Raw genomic sequence first — 25,607 nt, forward strand, 5'->3', positions numbered from 1 at the left:
ATGAAGCATTTGGCGTATTTGGCAGAGGATTTAATTCTCTCCCACTCTACCACAATATCCGCTCACCCAGCCTAGCATCCACCCCTCTCTGCCTTCACATTACCCGAAGGAAAAGGAATATAGATAATGAATAGGGAAGGGATTCACCTCATACAACCTGTGTGTATGCAACAACCGAATGGGAGTCACCTTGTTTTTTTGTTTGACAATTTTTCAAACTAAAGTATAGCTGATGTGTTATACAAATTACAAGTGTTCAATATAGTGATTAACAATTTTAAGAAGTTATACCCTATTTATAATTATTGTAAAATATTTACAGTATTCTCCATGTTGTATAATATATCCTTATAGATTTTTTAAATACATATGTACCAGTAAATTATTTGCATTTATCTTCATGGACTGTTACATATTTTGTGCGTGAGCTTATTTTGTTGTGGTAGTGGGTTTGGGCCAGGCAGCATGCAGGATCTTAGTTCTTGACCAGGGATTGAACTTGTGCCCCCTGTATTTGGAGTAGGAGCCTTAACCACCGGACCTCCAGGGAAGTCTCTCTTGTAGCTTATTTTAAACCTAGTAATTCGTATTTCTTAAGCCCCTACCCATGTATTGCCCCTCCTCCCTTCCCTCTCCCAACCAATAACCACTAGTTTGTTCTCTGTACTGATTCAAAAAGATGCATATCCAAAGTTCATAGCAGCATTATTTATAATAGTCATGAGATGGAAACCACCTAAATGTTAGATAAATGGAATAAGATGTCATCTTTTTTGTCCCTTTAAGAAGCCCATAAGTGGACCATACATTATATTCTACAAATTCAATTTTTCACTTGCTATTCTTGAAAACTTTACACATCTACTTTGTCCTCTTACAAAGCAGGATAAATATTCCATAGAGTCATGATGCTATATTTTACTTGGTCATTTTTCTACTGAAGGATATTTCAGGCTCTGGATGCACATCAGACTGACTTATTTCTCAGAAAGTTACTAGGGTTGGCTTGGTAAACAAAGGAGGATAAGCCTGCACCTATAAATGTTAATGTCTTCATGTGAAAAGATTGCTAGTCATCAGGGAAGTATAAATCAGAACCACAGTGAGAGATGACCTCACACCTGTCAGAATAGCTATCATCAAAAGACAACAAATAACAAGTCTTGGTGAGGATGGGGAGAAAAGGAATCCTCATGCACTACTGGTGGGAATGTAAATTGGTGGAGAATGTAATCTGTGGAAACAGTGACAGACTTTATTTTCTTGGGCTCCAAAATCACTGCAAATCATTTCAAAATGACTGAAATTAAAAGATGCTTGCTCCTTGGAAGAAAAGCTATGACCAACCTAGACAGCATATTAAAAAGCAGAGACATTACTTTGCTGACAAAGGTCCATCTAATCAAAGCTATGGTTTTTCCAGTGGTCATGTATGGATGTGAGAGTTGGACTATAAAGAAAGCTGAGCGCCAAAGAATTGATGCTTTTGAACTGTGGTGTTGGAGAAGACTCTTGAGAGCCTCTGGACTGCAAGGAGATCCAACCAATCCATCCTAAAGGAGATCAGTCCTGAGTATTCATTGAAAGGACTGATGTTGAAGCTGAAACTCTAATACTTTGGCCATCTGATGCGAAGGGTTGACTCATTTGAAAAGACCCTGATGCTGGGAAAGACTGAAGGCAGGAGGAGAAGGGGACGACAGAGGATGAGATGGTTGGATGGTATCTCCAAATCGATGGACATGAGTTTGGGTAAACTCCGGGAGTTAGTGATGGACAGGGAGGCCTGGTGTGCTGCAGTCCATGGGGTCGCAAAGAGTCAGACATGACTGAGCGTCTGAACTGAACTGAACTGAACTGAAAATGCCCATCAATGGATGGTTAAGTGGATAAAGAAGAGGTGCTTGTTTATATTTATACAATATGTGTGTGGACACACTATATATATATGTGTGTGTGTGTGTGTGTGTGTATATATATATATATATATAATAGAATATTAGTCATAAAAATAAATGAAATCTTGCCACTTATGACAACATGGATGGTGTCATTTATTTGTGAAAAATGAAAACAAAACAAACAAAACAGAACAGACTCAGATAAAGAGAATAAAGTGCTCGTCACAGAGGGGAGCGGGGTGAAGGGGTTACACAAAATAGATGAAGGAGATTAAGAGATACAATTCTGCTTCCTTCACTGACTACACTAAAACCTCTGTGTGGATCACAGCAAACTGTGGAAAATTCTTAACGAGATGGGAATACCAGATCACTTTACCTGCCTCCTGAGAAATCTGTGTGCAGGTCAAGAAGCAACAGTAAGAACTGGACCCAACTGAGCGAATGAACAGCAACAAAGAGATACAAACTTTCAACTATAATATAAACACGGGCAGTTATAAAATGAATAGGTCCCAGCATAGGGAAAAGAGTCGATAACACTGGAATAATTTTTTATGGGTGGCAGATGTGACTGAGCTTGCCTCATGAACATTTCATAACATATTTGATTGTCAAGTCACTGTGCTATACACCTGCAACTAACATGATACTGTATGTCAACTATACTTCAATAAAGAATCTAATGTCTTAGAAAGAGAATACATTTATACATTGCTTGAGAAACTAAAAGTAATTTTTAAAAGCTCTGCTTCCTTAGTTTACTTGAAAGGCAGGCTGACAGGCTATACAGGAAAATGTCCTTCCCACCTTTACAAACTCCACTGATCACTCCCCGTGCTTTGGTAACAACTCTCCCCTGTCTGTGCTTCCCTTTATAACCAATCTTTGTGTCTTGTCTTTGATGTTAATGATCATCTGATTTTATGAGGATAAAACATTAACCAAGCAGAACACCCTGACTCTGTTGGGCCCTGGTGCTGTTCATTCACCCCTTGTCTCTAGTTTCACCCCCAACCCCCATTGTCTGCGCTGGGTTCCGGTGTTCTGCAGACTAGGTTCCCCACACTCCCTTCCCTGGTCATTCAGCTCCCTGTTCAGTTCTGTCATTTGAAAGCATGGTCAAGAGATCAGAAGGCAGGAGGGACAGAGAAGTTTCCTGCTCTGGTTCCCACAGCAGTGGACGCTGCTGGCAGCTGGGGACTTCTGTTGTCGGGGTGGTGGGGATGGGCTGCGGTGCCTGCGGCTCTTGGAAACTCCAGGAAGCTGCAAGTTCTGGGGGTCGAGCTAGGAGCCCTGGCAGGATCCTGATCTCTGCACATCACTCCTTCCTTTTTACTCCCTTGGCTCCTTCTCTTCCTCCCATTTGCCCCGCCAGTCCTCATAAGTCCTTTGTATCCAATCCCTCACGCTTGAAATACATAACATGATATTTTTTTCTTAACTGGACACTGATTGACACATTACTTTTAGCCCTAACAACATCCAAGGTTGGCTTCTGGTACCGAAATAGTTACCCAAACTACAATAATTTCTCTCTTATACCCCACTTCAAGCCTCGATGTAGGCAAAGAACAACACATCCAATATAAGCTGTTACATGTGGAGTTGACTGGCGCTTAGAAAGTAATAATCTGGCCGCAAAGCAGAGAATCTCATTTCATAAATGCAAGCAGTGAGCCTGACAGCAAAATACAAAGCCATTAGGATGTTAATCAGAAGCTCAGGTCCACCATCCAGATGTCTTATGTCCATGAAGCAAAGCAACCCAAATGACTGGCTGAAACTTCACAGGTAGCTTGACACTATGGGTTCAAGCTCCAAAAGTCACTCAGAACAATTGCAACATTTTATCAGTTGTGCTTTTAGCATTTTGGACCAAAGCGCCTAAAATACAGCATCATATTCTCATCGTGTGGATCTCCATGGCAATCAGCCCATTACAAGCTTCTAGGGAAGACATTGATGAGTCCTCTGTGGTTCCAGAGACAAGAGGTCAGCAGCTCATACTGTCAGAATCACATGGCATCAATGGTAGACAAACAAAAAGTGCTCAGAATACATATATTAATGTGCCACAGTTAATATTTCTGCACAGTTTGTTTTTTCAGCAGTATTTTGCTATCTAGGGACCCCAAAAATGTGATTTGCTTTACAAGTAAGACATGATTGATGCTTTACTAGGAGAGACTGTTCATAACAGAAAAGATGTCTCCTGACAAGAAAGTTATTGGTACAAGTGAACTATATTATTGCAATAATGCTAAGGTTCAGACTTAAGCAAAAGATAGTAAGAGTGTGGGAGAGGGCAGTGGAGAGAGAGAGAGTAAATTGAGAGAGTGAGATACAGTTTGGTCTGAGTCCACATCTGAGGCTACCACATCGACTTACTCTGGGATATACCTATGCTGTCCAGCCCTAAACTAATATGTCCCAGTTTCAAACATCAATGTCTGGGTAATTCATTTGTCAATATCTTAACATCAAGCACCTATTTTCCCAAAATCCTTTGTGCATATGAAAATGTCTTCTGTGCAAATTAAAGGTGCAATTTCCCTCATTCCATCATGGCAGATTCATAGCATCATGCAATGTACAGGATTTTGTATCACTTAGAATTTTATCCTGGTGTTCACTACGATGTTTTTTCATTATTGTCAAATTGTACAAAACAATTTAAATTATATTAAATCTAATAGAATTAAGAGGTCAGTTTTCAGAATTAACAGGATTTCTGTTCTCATTGTTCAATTGCTCAGCTGTGATGAACTCTTTGCAACCCCATAGACTGTAGCACCCCAGGCTTCCCGGTCCTTCACCAGCTCCCAGATTTTGCTCAAACTCATGTCCATCATGTCGGTGATGCCATCTAACCAACTCATCCTCTGTCATCCCCTTCTCCCACCTTCAATCTTTCCCAGCAACAGGGTCTTTTCAAATGAGTCAGTTCTTCATATCAGGAGGCCAAAGTATTGGAGCTTCAGCTTCTACATCAGTCCTTCCAATGAATATTCAGGACTGATTTCCTTTAGGATTGACTGGTTTGATCTCCTTGCAGTCCAAGAGACTCTCAAGAGTCTTCTCCAACACCACAGTTCAAAAGCATCAATTCTTTGGCACTCAGCTTTCTTTATGGTCCAAATCTCACATCCGTACATAACTACTGGTAAAACTATATAGCTTTGACTAGACAAAACTTAGTCAGCAAAGGTGTGTCTCTGCTTTTTAATATGCTGTCTAGGTTGGTCATAGTTTTTCTTGCAAGGAGCAAGCGTCTTTTAATTTCATGGCTGCAGTAACCATCTGTAGTGATTTTGGAGCCTAAGAACATAGTCTGTTCACCATTTCCATTGTTTCCCCATCTATTTGCCATGAAGTGATGGGACCGGATGCCATAATCTTAGCTTTCTGAATGTTGAGTTTTAAGCCAACTTTTTCACTCTCCTCTTTCACTTTCATCAAGAGGCTCTTTAGTTCTTCTTCACTTTTTGCCATAAGTGTGGTGTCATTTGCGTATCTGAGGTCATTGATATTTCTCCTGATAATCTTGATTCTGGCTTATACTTCATACAGCCTGGCATTTCACATTATGTACTCTGCATATAAATTAAATAAGCAGGGTGACAATATACAGCCTTGACATACTCTTTTCCCAACTTGGAACCAGTCCATTGTTCCATGTCTGGTTCTAACTGTTGCTTCTTGACCTGTATACAGTTTTCTCAGAAGGCACGTAAGGTGTTCTGGTATTCCCATATCTTGAAGAATTTTCCAGTTTGTTATGATCCACCCAGTCAAAGGCTTTAGTGTAATCAATAAAGCAGAAGTAGATGTTTTTCTGAAACTCTCTTGCTTTTTCGATGATCCAGCGAATGTAGGCAATTTGATCTCTGGTTCCTCTGCCTTTTCTAAATCCAGCTTGAACATCTGGAGGTTCTCCATTTATGTGTTGTTGAAGCCTCACTTGGAGAATTTTGAGCATTACTTTGCTAGCATGTGAGATGAGTGCAATTGTGTGGTAGTTTGAACATTGCCTTTCTTTGGGATTGGAATGAAAACTGACCTTTTCCAGTCCTGTGGCCACTGCCGAGTTTTCCAAATCTGCTGGCATATTGATTGCAGCCCTTTAACAGCATCATCTTTTAGGATTTGAAATAGCTCAACTGGAATTCCATCACCTCCACTAGCTTTGTTCCTAGTGATGCTTCCTAAGGCCTGCTTGACTTCGTATTCCAGGATGTCTGGCTCTAGGTAAGTGACCACACCATCGTGGTTTTCTGGGTCGTTCTGTTCAGTTCAGTCACTCAGTCGTGTCTGACTCTTTGCAACCACATGGACTGTAGCACGCCAGGCTTCCCTGTCCATCACCAACTCCTGGAGCTTACTCAAATTCATGTCCATCAAGTTGGTGATGCCATCCAACCATCACATCCTCTGGGTCATTAAGATCTTTTTAAGATCTTTTTTTGTATAGTTCTTCTGTTTATTCTTGCTACCTCTTCTTAATATCTTCTGCTTCTGTTAGGTTCATACTGTTTTTGTCATTTATTGAGCCCATCTTTGCATGAAATGTTCCCTTGGTATCTAAAATTTTCTTGTAGAGAATTGAGAATTAAAATTAAGAAGACAGGTTTTAGAATTAATGGGCTTTCTAGAGAAAGGTAAATAAGGTGTTTACAGCTAAGTATCTCCATAGGAGACAGAAGCTTTACACATGAAAAAAAAAAAAGTGTTTAGAGTTTTGGGTGTAAGTGAAAAGTAACAGACCCAAATGACATTTACTTCAAAAATTTGATTAGATTCATAAAATATGCTTCATTAAACTTGCCAGATCAATTATTAATATTCTTAATATACAGCAATAAATCCTATTTAATTATGTCACTATAGGTATGTATAGTTCCTGTAGGAAAGATACATGGTGTCTTCCATTATATATAAATTAATGCATTCCTTGGGCTGTAAACTGCTCTCAGAATATTTTTCAACTATCTAACCTTGTTTGCACATTTATCTTAGATTCAGGTTGACTGGTACATGCTACTGTTCTTTCTTAGAGATTCATCCCCCTTTCAGTATTGTTGAGGTTGTATTTTAGAGAAGCTTGAAGGCATTTCTCCTCCATACCCTCCTTGCAACCATCCCATTTCTTAACACACAGCAGTGTTTCAGAATAGCCTACTGGTCATCATCTTCTGCAGGTGTCTTGCCAAACCAGAAAGCACATTTCAAAGATGGCTACAGTGATGCTCGCATGATTCTTTCTTGCAATGCAATACTTGTTGACAACCATTTCTGCCAAACCAAATAAAACCACTTCCAGAAATGTTTAATTAGGATTTCTGTCAATCAAAGCTATGCAGTCATTTAATGACTTAAATATGTTCACTATTAACAGAACTCCAGTTGTCTGGGAAATCACTGCCAATGACTTAAGAACTTTCAATAAGGCATTTGAAATCCATGATGTGTCTTCTACTTCCTAATTTATTAAAAAAAAAAAGATTTTAACAGACTTTGATGATGAATTTGGATTTGGTTTCTCTTGTGACAAACCAGTCTTGTGACTGCTTTCGCTAATGAATAAGTTAGTTTTTAAATTTTTTGTTATCTTCTTGGACATAAAATATATAACAGATTATGAAAATTTCTCAAGAAATTTTGATGAGAGTCATAGCGTATAGAATCTGAAGTTTTTTTTTTCCCAGAAGAATGTAAACATGCTATACACTGAATTATATAGAGACTGAAGACTAGGCAATGCTGTTCCTTCTAGATGTCTTCCTGTGAATGGGAGGTTGGAAGCTGCTTGTGAATATATAGAAGAAAACAAACTGAAATAACAACAAATCCCCTGTACATTTAAAACTTGGAAGCATCAACAGAGTGTGCTGAATTAATCAGGTCCCAAAGCCAAACATTGTTCTTGTAATTCATATGATAACAAAGTTTAGCTTAGGGTATAATCCTAACCCTCACCATAATGAGCAAGAATTTCAGAAAAAACAGTGTAAAAATACAAACGAGTATTTCCCTGAACCATTGCTACCAAGAGGGATGTTAAATTGTGTAAAATGAAAAGAATTTTAATATGGTTGCATTTATTATTTACAAATTGTACTTCAAGCCAAGAGGGAACTCTTCTCATGAGAAAATGTGGACGATAACCTTCCTCTTTGCTGCAGAGAAGCAGGCAGTTCAGAGAGAGCTGAAAACAGAGCTCATGGAGGCAGAGACCTTGGAAACCAGCCATTCCCATGCTAACATCCCAACTTGGCAACCAGCATTCTCCCGGGCACTTTAAACACTGATAAAAAGTGAGTAATAAACATTTAATATTTGAGGCAAACTAAGCAATTGCATCAACAGAAATGTAGAATCTGAAAGTAGTTTTAAGAGTGCTGGTTGCTAGGAGTTCTCTACATCACTTGTTGGGCACACACCAGGATCAGAATGGAAGAGGCAGCAGGCCTGGAAAGGGTCATTCTCTTAATCACAATGACACAGTGTTAGCATGATTCCTGGTGAAGAGGAAATGGAGATGGATTCTCCTATCAGAATTATTTGATGTCCATTTGGTTCTCTTTCTAGGGTATAGAGTCATTCTCAATAAATCTCTTTAACTGTTTTCCTATAGTTCTTTGGGTCAGTAACCTAGAACTACCTGCCCAGATGGATCTTAATCTCCAGAAGTTTCACATTAAAAAAAAAAAAAAGCTAATATAAAAAGTCATCATCAGATTAGGAGCTCTCACAGAGAAGAAACTATGAGCTGGTTATCGAAAACAGAACCAGTAAAAACTGGACTTTAGCCTTCTCATGGGGAGAACAGAAGATTGCTGTTACTAAAACGAAGACACAAGGTCTTAGCAGGCAGATGCAGTGCCGACTGAGAAGTCTAGATCTTTGTTAATCTATGAAGCCCTTGAAGATGGTGGGTTGGAGGGATGGGGAGAGAGGTGCTGCAGTTCGGGCTCTGATAATTGGAAGACACATCAGGGAGGTCAAGGGGCACCTTATTTACAACTGAGAATCTGAATGCCCTTACTGATTAAGCCAGAAACACAAACACAGCCAATGTATTGTCACTCAGTCGTGTCCTTGACTCTTTGCGACCCCGTGTACTGTAGCCTGTCAGTCTCCTCTGCGCATGGGGATTCTCCAGTGAAGAAGATTGGAGTGGGTTGCCATGCCCTCCTCCAGGGGATCTTCCCAACCCAGGGATCAAACCCAGGTCTCCTGCATTGCAGGCTGATTTTTTTTTTACCATCTGAGCCACCAGGGAAGCCCAATATAGCCAAAGGGATCATTTAATTCACAATCTCAAAAAAGACAGCAAATTATGAGTGAAGGATCAAATGCTCTAGTCACCCAGACTTTGACTTTATTTCAAAGTTTAGAAATATTGGAAAGGAAATGAACAAATGTCTAAAATATCGACTGCTTATAATTGTGGAAATTCTAATATTGAGCAGCATCTACAGCTTAACCTGTATTTCCCTGACATTCTATATTCTTTACACATGCAAAAGGAAAACTATTATAACTGAAAAGAAATTGAAGTATGTGTCAACTACAAATTGGCACTTACCAAGGGCATTGCCAATGAGTGAACAACAAAGGCATTTGCCATCTGCATCTACTGAGATTGAACCCCATGCTGCTCTAGCTGTTGACTTTCAACACCCCCGGAGGGAGCTCAGGGTGGAGGGAGGCACTCTGTGCTCCAGGGAATCTGGTGGGACAGGTCTTTAGACAGTTGGATGCTTTTAGGAACTGATTTTATTATCTCAATCCTTGCAGCACCTCATACCTAGAGAAGCACCAAATCCCTTCATGGTGACATAGATCCTGATGACTAACAAAAAACTTTTTGTAAAATGAGTGCTTCATGATACTGAACTCCCCCTTCACCAAAACCTTATATGTTGACCTTCTTCCACTGCCGCTTTGGAGCAGTCTCCCCGAGCTCTCTGAGATGCTGCCTCTAGAGCTGCAGGCCTCATTTTGCCCCAAATAAAACTGAACTCACAACTCTCAAGTTGTACATTTTTTTCAGTCGACCAATGTAAATGCAAACCAGAACAGCATCCATCAGGTAGAAGCGCCCTGAACTTGAAGCCAGGAGGCCTGGGCTTTTGTGTAATTATCTAAAAAGAGACCGTCTGACTCTGATGAAAAGAAGAAAATAAATATAAACCGGCTCTAAGCAGGCTGCTGTGTATATGCCATGCTATTTAATCATCTTAAAACCTCTGTGAGGTACATAAATTACTGCCGTTTTATAGCTGAAAAAAGTTCACACCCTATTGTCTATGTCAGAAGAGAATCAATGAAAGGATTTCTCAACATGTATAATAAGTCATTTTTGGTGAGCAGCAAAGATTTTCATCTGGATCCTACTATATCACAGGCTCAATATTGTCACTTTCAGATAATTTCTGATATCTTAATTCCCATCTTGATCAGATAGTCACTAAAATATTCAAAGACAAATGCATTTTGCTGTTTAGGTTGAAGCAAAAAATCTAAACTGGGAATCCTAGATCCCTCAGAGAGTGGCTTCAAACCCACTGTTTTAGTTGTTTGAGACAGTGATTCTGTGTGTCAGCCAACAACAAAAAAAAACACAACCCAAAAGAATGTTTTAAAATGAGAAAATATGTAAATACTACTTAGGCTATACACAAAGAAAGCTGTTATTAATATTATGGATCATTTCTTTCCCAGGCAATTAATCGTTGTTCTCGAATGGTCAAAAAAAAAAAAGAAATTCATTTCATAATTCTTTTAATCCTTCCTTGCATGCACATCTGTGAGTACCAGTTACATTCAAGATGTAGTACTTTATGGAAAAGTTGATAAAGGAACAGGAAGGAGACAAAATTGCATTAAAATTGTCCATGTTTTCCAGGAGTTGACAAGATAGTAAGTATACAATTAACACAAGGCAGGGATGATATGCACAAGAAAAATACAAGAAGGAGTTACAGAAATTCAAAGTAAAAAAATGAATAACTGAAGCAATCAGGAACAGCTTCCTGGAAGGCTTACCATTTGACTTGATCTTGGAGAACAAGCAAGACATTGTTAGAAACAGGTGATGGAGTCACCCCATAGGAGCGGAAAAAAACGTGAGGGACAAGCAGCTGGGAAGATGTAAGCCACGTCCAGGAAAATCTGATGGGAATCTTGTGTGTTTTTAAGAAAGATCCAAGAGGTGCTCACCTCAGCAGCACATATTCTAAAATTGGAACGACACAGAGAAAATTAGCATGGCCCCTGCACAAGGATGAAACACGAATTCGTGAAGCATTCCATGATTATAAAACTAGGAATAAAACCACCATGTGACCCAGCAATCTCACTCCTAGGCATATACCCTGAGGAAACTGAGATTGAAAAAGACACATGTATACCATTGTTTACTGCAGCACCATTTACAATAGCTAGGACATGGAAGCAACCTAGATGTCCATCGACAGATGAATGGATAAAGAAGTTGAGGTACATATACACAATGGAATATTACTCAGCCATAAAAAGAATGCATTTGAGTCAGTTCTGATGAGGTGGATGAGCCTAGAACCTATTATACAGAGTGAAGTGAGTCAGAAAGAGAAAGATAAATATCATATTCTAACGCATATACATGGAATCTAGAACAATGGTACTGAAGAACTTATTTACAGGGCAGCAGTGGAGAAACAGACATAGAGAATAGACTTATGGACATGGGGAGAGGGGAGGAGAGGGCGAGATGTATGGAAAGAGCAACATGGAAACTTACATTACCATATGTAAAATAGATAGCTAACAGGAATTTGCTGTCTGGCTCAGGAAACTCAAACAGGGGCTCTGTATCAACCTAGAGGGGTGGGATAGGGAGGGAGATGGGAGGGAGGTTCAAAAGGGAGGGGATATATGTGTACCTATGGCTGATTCATGTTTAGGTTTGACAGAAAACAGCAAAATTCTGTAAAGCAATTATCCTTCAATAAAAAAAATAAATCAAAAAAAAAAAAAGAAAAAAGAAAGAAAGACCCAGGAGATAAAATTAGGCAAAACCAGAACAGTTGCCCCATCCTGAACGCACATGTATGTTCCCATTCATGCACATGCACATCTTTGTTAAAACAAGGTTGTGCTAAGGCAACACTTCAGCAAGTCATTTCTGAGTAAAATACAAATGCTGTGAAAGTGAATTATATAATCTTATATTAGGGTATCCTGGTGGAAGACAAAATCCAACAGGCACCCTGCACATGATTTCTTTTATTCTAGCTTATTCTAACCAGCACTGCTGTCAGGATAACAGCACCATCTAGTGTGTTCTCATCTTAAGTCCAGGACTTCTTGTCTGCTTCTAATGTTACTGGAATAATCACAAAGATACCAGAACAAACAAATAAACAAAACCTCTCATCCATTTTTTTGCTTTAAAACTTGCAATTTAGTAGATGAAAATTTGCTGGCATTTAAAGCATTCTAAAGAATCCCCCTAAAAGAAAACTGCCTTGTCTCTGGCAACCCAGATGAGAAAAATTTAAAAGGTGTTTATCAACACCTCTACCTTTGTGCACAATCAGTAATCAGATGATGCAAGGTTATCAAAGATACTGTGTCTGTTTACATTCACCAGACACTACACAGACATTTGGTTTAGAAGTAATAACAATACTGATAGAGTTTTAAAATGCACACATATGCTGCAGTTTCTATTTTAACATGGGAAATTTAAATCAGCAGAATAGAAAAGTATAACTGTTTGCACATTACATTTTGTCAAAGATAAAACTACTACCATTTCTTAGTTTCAGAATTGGATTATACTATAGCAGGGACAATGTGGACTCCATCATTTCTTTATCACTGACACCCTATAACTGCAAATAAAAACATACATCTGAAATGAAGATGTTTCCTATATATATATATATATATACACACACACACATATTAGTGGAACGGAAAAATATGCTATAAACAGCAGTGGAATTCACAAGAATTTATGCTGAACAATCATGGTAGAGCATAAATTTATCAATGCTAATAAACTCGAAGCATAAAAAAATAAAGTTAGTAATTTCATGATGAATATGTTTATCATATTTTCATTATTACCCTTTTGATGTCACTAAAGGAAACTCATGGTAAAAATGTTAACATTTAGGATATGTAGCCTATAAAAGTAGTTGGCGTAAAAGATTTTTCATCTATTTTTTTAATTCTTCTTGACTGTGAACACATTGGAAAAATGTTCTACTTATGAAAGAAGGAGAAAGATTTGAAAATATTTCCTTGAACACAAAGTGTATAAATGATACATATTTCAGAAATTGAGAATCACAACTCAATAGCTGAAAAGCACTATAGAGCAGTAGGACCAATGATTAAAAGTTTTATAGATACTATAATATTTTATAATTTACATATATATTTTGTATAGTTATCTATGTATATATTTATAGGCATATCTAAATCTTATATATCTATATACTATACAACTACATCAACACATATTTTATAGATATAGATATATCTATAATATTTTTAATCATTGGTCTAATTACTTTATAACTTTCAGCTATTGAATTGAGACTTTAATTTTATTTATATACAATTTTACATTTTATATACAATTTTATATTTTATACCCAATTTTATATACAAGTTTATATTTATACAAGTCATTCACTTGCCTTTTTATGAGACACACTACTTAAGTTCCTACTTGTATGCATGGCTATACAATATTTATTTATTTATGCAATCCCAGTGGACTTTAATTTTCTGATGTCTAGGGTGTCAATGTTATCTGCAGTCAAGCACAGATGTCTAGGTTAGGACTGGATGAAAATACACAGCACATTGGTCCACAGGGCCCTGGGGCTCCACAAATGCCCCATTCCCAGTCCATGTGATCTGTCTTTAAAATCAACTGGATTCTAGTGTGTACACCATTTTAGTTTCTCCATAAAACCTTAAAAGTATAGTCCTTGTTTGTAAGAGTTCACAAGGTTTAATGTGGAGTTTGTTCATAAGAGCACTGGCTTCAGACTGATCTTCAGAAAAAGAATTGCTTGTTGTAGGCGATTATTTTTATTTTTAAAATGAAGGAGGAGAGAAAGTGGGAGGAGAGTGAGAGACAGTAAGTCAAAATGGGAAAATCAGTGATTTATCTTACTGAGCTCTGAGTTCTCATTTGATGAGTGAAGGACCTTAATCAGGTCATGATTTATTGCTTTACTTCTGTTATTGTATTAATATGTCCAGAGCTATATATCAATGCCTAATCTGTTAGTAATATAGCATGGATTTCACTACCTGGTAAGTAATTTAACCTATATGGAGGATTATTTACATAAGATACAGTTATAATAATTAATAAAATATTTAGAAGTATTTTTCCAAATGTGTTAAATAAATTTTATTGTAAAAAATACCCCATCACTAAGTATCTTCCACAAGTTAGTTACCTTATCCTTCATTTTTAAAGTAAAAATATTATATTAATATCTGCCAGCAAGTATGAAAAGCAGCAAATTAGACTGATGGAAAATAGCCCCAAAGAGCTTTATAATCAAAACTGAAAGGGATCCCATTTTTTATCCCAGATAAATTATATGCAGGGACTTGAGCTTCAAGAATGCATTCCTAAGAAAAGACAAAAGAGTCCTGATACAGACATTTAGTACAAAATCACACTTAAAATCAGTATCTTCTGATATCCAGAGTTGAAGAGAATGTAAATCTTTAAGGAAGTTGGCCTTCCTATTTATGTGACAGCAAATGGCTCAAATTCAAAATTGCCTGCAGCTCTTCATTCCAAGGAGCATTTGGCAACTCACAAGCCTGACAGTTTCCAAGTGCACTGTATTATAATGGATCTTTTCAGCCCAAATTGAAGCAAATTTTCCCACGTAAACTTAAATTTCTGCTCTTCACCCTGATCTCATTTTCAGAGAACAACTGTCTGAGCTGAAATTAATACATCCACTTTCTAAAAGACATTCACTGGCAGAGGTTTCTGGGAGCGGAGAGTCATGATGGCGTCTGTATGATCTCCGGAGGCAGCGGCGTCGGAGCTCGGCCAAACATAAAAGATGACAACAGCAGCTCGGCCAACTTTTGAACCTGCAAGAGGTGGAAGAGGAAAAGGTGAGGGTGATTTGAGCCAACTCTCAAAGCAGTATTCAAGCAGAGATCTACCTTCTCATACAAAGATAAAATATAGACAGACCACTCAGGATGCCCCTGAAGAGGTTCGAAACCGTGACTTCAGGAGAGAGTTGGAAGAGAGAGAGAGAGCTGCTGCAAGAGAGAAAAACAGAGATCGGCCAACCCGGCAACACACAACCTCCTCTTCAGTGTCGAAGAAGCCCCGATTGGACCAGATTCCTGCTGCCAACCTTGATGCAGATGACCCCCTAACAGATGAGGAAGATGAAGATGAAGATTTTGAAGAGGAGAGTAATGATGACGATACTGCAGCTCTTCTTGCAGAGCTTGAAAAAATTAAAAAAGAAAGAGCTGAAGAGCAGGCCAGGAAGGAACAAGAACAAAAGGCTGAAGAAGAAAGGATTCGCATGGAAAACATTCTGAGTGGAAACCCTCTTCTTAATCTCACTGGCCCATCCCAGCCTCAGGCCAACTTCAAAGTTAAAAGAAGGTGGGATGATGACGTTGTCTTCAAGAACTGTGCAAAAGGTGTAGATGATCAGAAGAAAGACAAAAGATTTGTAAATGATACGCTTCGATCTGAATTTCACAAAAAGTTCATGGAGAAATACATTAAATAGTACAGTTTTATGTGCTGAATCGAAGGCTATAAAATGTAAACGATCTGACTTCATTTTGATTTATTTTTCCCTCCCCACCCCTATCTAAATTGTGTATAGGCTTCCCTAATTTTTAGTTTCAAAGTATCTTTTCCTTTATTGATTAATTACTTGATAAGGACTTGGGAATTGGTTTAACCCAGTTTCCAGCTCAATATTTCCAGTCATGTGTTTTCTCATAAATATGGGAAAAGAAACCTGCTTGTAATAAATATTTTTAATAATCTAAACAGCCAAAAAAAAAAAAAAAGACATTCACTGTATTATATACATGAAAGTTGCTGAGAATAGATCGTAAACATTCTTACCATCAAAAAAATGTAATTATATGAGGGAATTAATGTTTTAACTAATGCCGTGGTAACAATGCAGTAACAGATATGTGCATCTTATCATCATATTATATACCTGAAATTTACACAATGTTGTATGTCAGTAATATCTCACTAAAGCTGTGGGGGGAAAAGACATTTACACATGATAAAACGTAATCTTTCACAGAAATCAATCATGTGAGGGTGCATGCTCAGTTGCTCAGGCATGTCCAGCTCTGAGTGACTATATGGACTGTAGTCCGCCGGCTCCTCTGTCCACGAGACTCTCCAGGCAAGAATGCCAGAGTGGGGTGCCATGCTCTCCTCCAGGGGATCTTCCTGACTGAGGGATCAAACCTACAGTTTCTGTGTCTCCTGCATTGCTGATGTTTACCGTACCTCTCTGACAGAGATTTATTTTTATCCATACTTCATTTGGTACAATTTTGAACCAATTTCCTAGTAGAACTTGGATTAAAGGAGAATGTGGATCAAAGTGGTTAGGTTGAGGAGTTGGAAACACAAAATGATGTAAGTTACTGCACAGCACTTGATAAGAACAAAGATTCATTACTTGTTAAAATAAAGATCTCTCCTTTAGGAAACTATGCCTTTAACTTTAAAGATCAGTTTTCATTCCAATCCCAAAGAAGGAAAATGCCAAAGAATGTTCCAACTACCACACAATTGCACTCATCTCATACACCAGCGAAGTAATGCTCAAATTTCTGCAAGCAAGTCTTCAACAGTACATGCACCATGAACTTCCAGATGTTCAAGCTGGATTTAGGAAAGGCAGAGGAACCAGAGATCAAATTGCTGGATCATCAAAAAAGCTAGAGAGTTTCGGAAAGAAATCTACTTCTGCTTTATTGACTGTGCCAAAGCCTTTGACAGTGTGGATCACAACAAACTGTGGAAAATTCTGAAAGAGATGGGAATACCAGACCACCTGACCTGCCTCCTGAGAAACCTGTATGCAGGTCAAGAAGCAACAGTTAGAACTGGACATGGAACAACAGACTGGTTCCAAATTGAGAAAGGAGTATGTCAAGGCTGTATATTGTCACCCTGTTTACTTAACTTATATGCATAATACATCATGCGAAATGCTGGGCTGGAAGAAGCACAAGCTGGAATCAAGATTATCAGGAGACATATCAATAACCTCAGATATGCAGATGACACTACCCTTATGGCAGAAAGTGAAGAAGAACTAAAGAGCCTCTTGATGAAGGTGAAAAAGGAGAGTGAAAAAGGTGGCTTAAAACTCAACATTCAGAAAACTAAGATCATGACATCCGGTCCCATCACTTCATGGCAAATAGATGGGGAAATGATGGAAATAGTGAGAAACTTTATTTTCTTGAGCTCCAAAATCACTGCAGATGGTGACTGCAGCCATGAAATTACAAGACGCTTGCTCCTTGCAAGAAAAGCTATGACCAACCTAGATAGCATACTTAAAAGCTGAGACATTACTTTGCTGACAAAGGTCCATCTAGTCAAAGCTATGGTTTTACCAGTGGTCATGTATAGATGTGAGAGTTGGACTATAAAGAAAGCTGAGCACTGAAGAATTGATGCTTTTAAACTGTGGTATTGAAGAATACTCTTGAGAGCCCCTTGGACTGCAAGGAGATCCAACCAGTCTATCTTTAAGGAAATCTGTCCTGAATATTCATTGGAAGGACTGATGTTGAAACTGAAATTCTAATACTTTGGCCACCTGATGCGAAGAACTGACTCATTTGAAAAGACCCTGATGCTGGGAAAGATTGAAGGCGGGAGGAGAAGGGGACGACAGAGGATGAGATGGTTGGATGGCATCACTGACTGGATGGACATGAGTTTGAGCAAGCTCTGAGAGTTGGTGATGGACAGGGAAGCCTGGTGTGCTGCAGTCAGACACAACTGAGCAACTGAACTGAACTGAACTGAACTGATGCCTTTAACTTAGAGATGAATAGGATATGTTCAAATATCCAGGTCATTTGACATTTCAAGGTAATCGGCTTTCTGGAAGTAAACATGAATTTTGTAGATAATGTACTGAGCAGTAACTTTCAGTGAGCAACATGCTAGGATTAGAGGTATACCAAAGTGAGTAAAACAAAACTTCTCTCAATTTTTTTTCATCTCAAACATTTCAAAATATAACACATTTTATAAATTCAACACAAATCTGTAACACACCATTTTAGTGTTTAACAATGTTTAAATATTTTTTACATTTTAAATACTTTACTGAGTTATAAATTATATACAAGGAAGTTTACACGTTACAAGGTGTTTGGGTTGATGACTTTTAACCAGTAACCATATAATTACTACCCCATTCAAGATAGAAAACATTTGCATCAACAACAGTTTCCTTCATGCCCCTTTGCAATCAATTCACATCACTCCCTGTCCCAGGCAACCACTGCCCTGATTTGCCTCTATAGTTTTGTCTATTCTAGAATATTATAGAATGGAATCATATAATATGTACCCTTTTTTCTGCCTTTTTTGTTTATAATAATATTTTGGGGAAGCAAGAATGAATATATTTCAGAAAAAATCAAAAACATCTAGTCTCTACAATGTATTAATTGAAAAGTCCAGTATTTCCTTTAAATAATCAAAAGACATTCAAAGAAACAAAACATTTTAATCCATAGTAAAGAAAAAAGGTAATTGATAGAAACCAAATCTCAGATGAAAGAGAAAGAACTTGAAGCAATATTACATATTTATCTTAAAAAGACAAACTTAATCTTAATGAGTACAGTGGTAGGGAATTTCAGCAGAAAAAAAAAAATGGAAACTGTAAAAAAAAAAAAATGCTAGGATGGAAAAGAACCAAAATTGAAATTTTAAAATTTACTCATAGGCTTAGAAAAGTTAGTAAATTTGATTTCAGCAACAGAAAGATAAAACGGTGAAGAAAAATAAACAAACCCTCAGGTATATATGGAAAAAAATCCATACTAGTCTAGTTTATGTTTAACTGGAGTCCTAAAAAGAGAAGAGAATGAGACTGGGAAAGAAAATTATATTTGAAAAACAATGTACAAGAATTTTCAAGTTTGAGAAAAACACTGACTTACAAACAGAAAAAGACTCAGTAAATTACAAATAGTAAGGGCTGTTGCTGAACCTGAAATTCCAATACTTTGGCCACCTGATGTGACTCACTGAAAAAGACTCTGATGCTGGGAAAGATTGAAGACAAACAGAGAAAGAGGTGAGAGAGAACGAAATGATTGGATGACATCTCCAACTCAATGGACGTGAGTTTGGGCAAACTCCAGGAGACAGTGAAGAAAAGGGAAGCCTAGAATGCTGCAATCCATGGGGTCACAAATAGTCAGACATGACTTAGTGGCTGAACAACAAAAAAAAAAATATCAGAGAACTCTACCTATGCACATCATAGTCATGTTGTTGAAAGTAAAGGAAAAGAAAATCTTGAAGGAAGCCACAGAAAAAGAGAAATTGTGTACAAGAGAAAAGGGATAATGAACAAATTTGGCCAGTTGAGAGACTTTCTCAAAAATTATCTTACATTCTCCCACTCTAAAGTATTCCCTTTTCTTTCCATATAGTCCCAGTGTTTTATCTGGTGTCTTAGTGTCCCTGTTGACACCTACATTGTATCATGGTACTTTAAGTAAATTCTTATCTGCCTATAAATTTCATAAAAGAACAATTTTTATCTGTTCCTCTTCATAACCCTTGTAGCACTTTTTAATGTTGAGTATTCAATAACCTTGGAAGAAATTAGTATCTCTAATAAAAACACAAAGTAAGGGAAAATGACTTTTAAAAACTGCTAAAGTATCATATTCTTATTTAGGGGCTCTATAAATATTAGTGATGAAAATGTGTTATTAAGAACTCCATGGGAAACTTTAATTTTTCTGTTTTTGCTGATTTACTTTTATCTCTTCTATTTTCCCTACCTGAAAATAGTTTCATTTCATCCTTATTTTGAAGAATGGGCTTCCCTGATAGCTCAGTTGATAAAGAATCCACCTGCAATGCAGGAGACCCCAGTTCGATTCCTGGGTTAGGAAGATCCCCTGGAGAAGGGATAGGCTACCCACTCCAGTATTCTTGCACTTCTCTTGTGGCTCAGCTGGTAAAGAATCCACCTGCAATGTCAGAGACCTGGGTTCAATCCCTGGGTTAGGAAGATCCTCTGGAGAAGGGAAAGGCTATCCACTCCAGTATTCTGGCCTGGAGAATACAGTCCATGGTGTCGCAAAGAGTCAGACGCAACTTTCACTTTCACCCATCCATATGAAATTTTCACCGACAGTCTTATTTTGTTTTACTACTTTAAATTGCCATTCTGTTGTCTTACTGCTCACATTGTTTCTGATGAGCAATCAGCAATCTCTGTTATGAAAATCTAGCCAAAGGAAATTTCAGCCCACTGATACCAAAAGAAAATTCACACCAAAATTCAAAGGGAAAAGCTACAAACAAAATATATTTACTCATTTGTAAACTTAATCACTATCCTGACATATGAAAAAAATTAGATGAATTATCATTTCTCTTCCAGGGATCAAACTCAAGATTTGATGACTATATGTATGCAAAGTGGTTTTCCTTCAAAGGAAAGGCACAGTGATTAAAATAGGAAAGCTGGCCTCCAATCTGGTCTCTGCTTTTAAAAAGTGTATCTTAGTCTGTGTAAATAAAGGAGTTGGACTGGATATTTTCTGAGGTTCCTTGTGGCTCTAAAATTCTGAACCCTAGAAAAGTACTTGCTAATGTCTTCGCAAAAATTTCTAAGTAATTTTCCTAATTACTGAAAAGTGATATGAGTTAGGAAGAATCTCTAGCCATCCTAACACTATTGAAATTCTTTTTTTAAAATCCATTTGTTGGTATTTAACAAATTTTTATTGAGCACTGATTCTGTGTAAAGCACTACACTGGACACTTGAAATGTACTGTTGACCAAGACACGTGAGAAGTTTGATAGTCCCTATCAAAATACATGGGAATCAATGAAGTTGCTATGGCAAACTTTATATCACAAGCCTCTCCCCTGAAGGACAGGACAATTGGGGATATAGAGAACAGAATCTCAGGGCTTATGGACTTGTTAGTACCTTCCAGGCTTCTTAGAAAGATGCTTCTACAATGCATCAGTTCTATACTGTTTTGCTCTTCCTGAAAACTTAAGGGACTCAACCAGACTTCAAATACACACTGTTTCCAAAAATGTTTACTTAGTCTTTTAGTAGAAAGTAGAAGAAAATAGCAAGGAATTCTAATGACTGAGTTTCTGAATTTTTTAACTTACTGACATACAGGTTTAAAATAATAAAATTTTTCATAATTAATTGCCTCTTTACCACCCACATTATTCCACTTTAACGCATACCCTCCACTGACAAACAGAACAATAGTGAGCTATTTATATGCCAGAGAAGCAATGTTTAAAAATTTTAAACACAACCAATTCTATATGAAGGAAAGTCATTAGTAAACTTACAGGCAATAGAAGCAATAGAAATAAACAGGTGAATCATTTCTTGACAATAAAATATAACCAACACTTAAAATTGAGAATATTCAGTTTTGACAAGGATGCAGTAAAAGGGACTCCCTTAATAAATGTTATGGAAATACAATTTGATATAAGACTTTGGAAGACAATTTCTTGATCTAGCTTTGTAATATGTCCTGAAGGACTCCTTAATATATGTAATATGTCCATGAGGACTCCTGCTTTGTTCTTTCTCAAGATTGTTTGGTCTATTCAGATTCCATTGTGGTTCCATATGAATTTTAAGATTATATATTCTATTTCTATAAAAAGTACCATTGGAATTTTGATAAGAACTGCACTGAATCTATAGATGGCTTTAGATAGTAGAGACATTTTAACAATATTAAGTCTTCCAAACCGTGAACACAGAATGCCTTTCTATTTCTTTGTAACTTCTTTAATTTCTTTCCTTAATATCTTATAGTTTCTAGTGTATAAATTGTTTTGCCTCCTTGATTAAGTTTATTCCTAAGTATTAAATATTACTCACTCAGTCGTGTCCGACTCTTTGTAACGCCATGGACCATAACCCACCAGGCTCTTCTGTCCATGGGATTCTCTAGGCAAGAATACTGGAGTGGGTTGCCAGTTCCTTCTCCAGGCGATCTTTCCAACGCAGGAATCAAACCTGGCTCTCCCACATTGCAGGCAGACTCTTTACTGTCTGAGCCATCAGGGAAAACATTATTTCTAAGTATTTTATTTCTTTTGATGCTACTGTAAATGGGATTATTTTATTAATTTCCTTTTCAGATTGTTTACTATTAGCATATAGATATGCAACTGATTTTTGTATGTTGATTTTGTATCTTGCATCTTATGAATTCATTTATTAGTTCTAACAACTTTTTGTAGAATCTTTAGGATTTTCTATATATAAGATTATATCATCTGCAAACTGATAATTTTATTTCTTCTTTCCCTATTTGAATGCCTTTCATTTCTTGTCTTGTTTAGTGCTCTGGCTAGAGTTTCCAGTATGATGAATAGAAGTTGTGAGGAGGAGCATCCTTAGTTCATTCCTGACCACATAAGAAAAGTTTTCAGTTTTTCAATATTATGCATGTTAGTGTGGGCCTTCCAAATTATGGTCTTTATTATGTCGAGGAAATTTCATTCTATTCCTAATTTGCTGAGTGCTTTTTAATCAGCTGAGTGCTTATAAATGCTTCTTCTGCATCTGTTGAGATGATCATGTGATTTTATCTTCTGTGGTAAAATGTCACATTGACTGATTTTTGCACGTTGAACCATCCTTGCATCCCAGGGATAAATCCCACTTGGTCATGGTATCCGATCCTTTTAATGTTCTGTGAGTTTGATTTGATTCACTAGTATGTTGGTGAAGATTTTTTGTACCTATATCTATCAGGGTACTGGCCTATAGTTTTCTTGTAGTGGCTTTTTCTGTCTTTGGTATCATGGCAATTCTTGCCTCATAAAATATGTTTGGAAGTATTCCTCACTCCTCAATTTTTGGGAAGAATTTAAGGAGAACTGGCATTAATTCTTCAAATGGTGGAATTCACCAGTGATGCCACCTGGTCCTGAGCTTTTCTTTGTTGGGAGTTTTTTGATTACTGATTCAATCTCCTTATTAATTTTAGTCCTGTTGAAATATTCTCTTTCTTCATCATTCAATCTTGGTAACTTATATTTTTTCCAGGAATTTATTCATTTCTTCTAGATTATTCAATGTGTTGCATAAAGTTGTTCATAGTAGTCTCATAATCCTCTGTATTTGTGTGGTAAGAGTGGTTATGTCTCCTTTTCTGATTTTATTTATTTAAGTCCTTTATTTATTTTCTTGGTTTGTCAATTTTATTTATCTTTTAGATGCTTTGGCAACCTTAAAGTTTTGTCAATTTTATCTTCCTTAAAAAATCAACTTTTAGTTTTACTGATTCTTTTTTCCTTTTTTCTATTCTATATTTCATTCATTTCTTCTCTAATCTTTAATTTTCTTCCCTCAGCTAAGTTTGGGTTTAGTTTGCTCTTCATCTTTTAGTTCCTTGATGTGTATCGCTAGGTCACTTATTTGAGATAATTTTTCTTTTCATAATGTAGGTGTTTAGTGGTATAAACTTTCCTTTCAATACTGCTTCTGTTGCATCCCACTTCTGGTGTGTTTTGTTTTCATTTGTCTCAAGATATATTCTAATTTTCCTTTTCAATTCTTCTTTGAGCCATTGGTTGTTCAAGAGTGTTGTATAATTTCCACATATTTGTGACTTTTCAAGTTTTCCTTTTCTGTTAACTTCTAGCTTCATCCAACTGTGGTTAGAGAAGATACTTAATATGGTTGCAACTTTAAATTTATTAAGATTTGTTTTTTGATCTAACAAACTCCACTCCTAAAAAAGGTCTAAGTGCACTTGAGGAAAAAATATGTATTCTGGGGCTGTTGGGTTGGAATATTCTATATATGGTTTAAATGATATTATTCAAAGTTCTTTTTCCCCCATCATCCAGGCAGATTTCCTCCTAACAACAAGAAAAGCTGCCTACCAGGTTAGTAGCCTGAGTAAAAGCCCAACCCAAGAAGTCCTTTAAGAATCTCTGATTATCCTGGCCTGCATCATATGCCTTTCTCTGAACCAATCATAGTTTCCAGGAAATGAGGCAGTGTTCTGAAGACCACGGCCACACATCTATTGCATGGCTGACAAGAAGATAGTGTAATGTATTTCCCATAGGAACTGGCTTTCTGTTTCTAGAAATGGGAAGAACTATAGGTTTCAAAGACAGTTGATTTTCTGCCTATCATAACCATGAAGAAACATTTTATGATACAAACTGTTCAGAGCAACATTATTTATAAAGACTAAAAGCATAAAGCACACTAAAATACTTATGCTTTCTCCTATTAATAAGATAATGGTTAATAAATGATGATATATTAATATGGCCATTAAATTTTATATACAAATATTTTAATTAATGTGGGAAATGTGTTAAATGTTAAATGACAGAATAAGAACATAACTCTACAAGTCTCTATCTAGCAGATCACAACTATATAAAATGCAAAACATATAAGAAAATATCTAAAATGTTACAATACAAAGAGTAGTTATATTTGGATGGTAAAACAATTTTTTTCCCTTTTTTTGTATTTTCTTGTTTTCTATGGCAAATATGGATTTTATATTTAGGAAGAAATCAATATTTTACTTAAAAGAGTGACAAAAAAACTTATATTTGCTAGCATTTATGTTGAAGGTAGGTCTTAAAATTAGGACAGTAGAATCACAGGAGGAATTATGCGGGGTAATAAATGTTTAAAAGCAGAAACTTAAATAAATTGTGTTTCAGCCAAGTGAATGGAGTTTTCATTTATTTTGAAAATAAAAAGACTGTATTAGCAGGCATTTGAGGACTTAGAATGGTTCTACTACAAGACACTGAGGTAGGTGCCTTCCTTAATTTTCTCTAAAAATGGGTCAGGGCATATTGGGACCTTGTTTAAGAAGCTGAGGTGTGTTCACTGTGAAACAGCCTATAGTCAAGGTTTTAGTAGAGACATAAAAGAATGCTTTTGTTCATTAACTCCACAAGGCTCATATTTGTCCTGGAACTTCAAAAAACCAAGAAATAAATGGAAATGTGAAATAAAACTACATGAACACTGGAAAAGTATCTGTTGATTATGTGGTACAAAATAAAGCAGTATTTCTTTTAACTGTACCTGTTTCTAAGTAAAGTTAGAATGGATGATTCTCAGGGTGTGAGAGACTAGACAGTAATTCCAGGAAACACCTTCCATCTGGATTCTTGTCGCTGCTATTCTCGCTATTTTAATTAAAAATCTTCTCTTAATCTGTTTATTTATGATCGCTAGCAGTTATATCTCAGATTTAATGTTTAACACCTTACTTATGCCACTGTGGACATCCCACCTCCCACTGTGCCTCTGCTATTCGTGGCCAGGCTAGCACAGGGCAGGCCACGGGCCATGCTCATCCTTCCTCAGGGCCATCGAAAGAATGAAGAGGCA

At 37.0% G+C, this 25,607-nt stretch overlaps 1 long non-coding RNA gene, 1 other non-coding gene and 1 pseudogene across 3 annotated transcripts in view; 2 read left to right on the forward strand and 1 right to left on the reverse strand.

Annotated features, from left to right (window-relative positions):
- Positions 1-8,331: 8,331 nt before the first annotated feature.
- LOC145516608 (uncharacterized) overlaps positions 8,332-25,607 on the reverse strand; it is a 38,594-nt gene continuing 21,318 nt past the window's right edge. The window contains exon 4 of the long non-coding RNA XR_014061540.1: positions 8,332-11,145. This is a non-coding gene — a long non-coding RNA (uncharacterized LOC145516608). The remainder of the gene's footprint in view (positions 11,146-25,607) is intronic.
- On the forward strand, positions 11,122-11,228 carry LOC145519244 (U6 spliceosomal RNA). The gene has a single exon (XR_014063661.1). It is a non-coding gene; the product is annotated as a U6 spliceosomal RNA (small nuclear RNA).
- LOC145516607 (spliceosome-associated protein CWC15 homolog pseudogene) lies at positions 14,461-15,743 on the forward strand (annotated as a pseudogene). The gene has a single exon (XR_014061539.1). The product of XR_014061539.1 is annotated as a spliceosome-associated protein CWC15 homolog pseudogene (transcript).

The sequence above is a fragment of the Giraffa tippelskirchi genome, chromosome 8, assembly GCF_054371585.1.
Source record: "Giraffa tippelskirchi isolate mGirTip1 chromosome 8, T2T-mGirTip1v1.2.pri, whole genome shotgun sequence".
In the NCBI taxonomy this organism is placed as follows: Eukaryota; Metazoa; Chordata; class Mammalia; order Artiodactyla; family Giraffidae; genus Giraffa; species Giraffa tippelskirchi.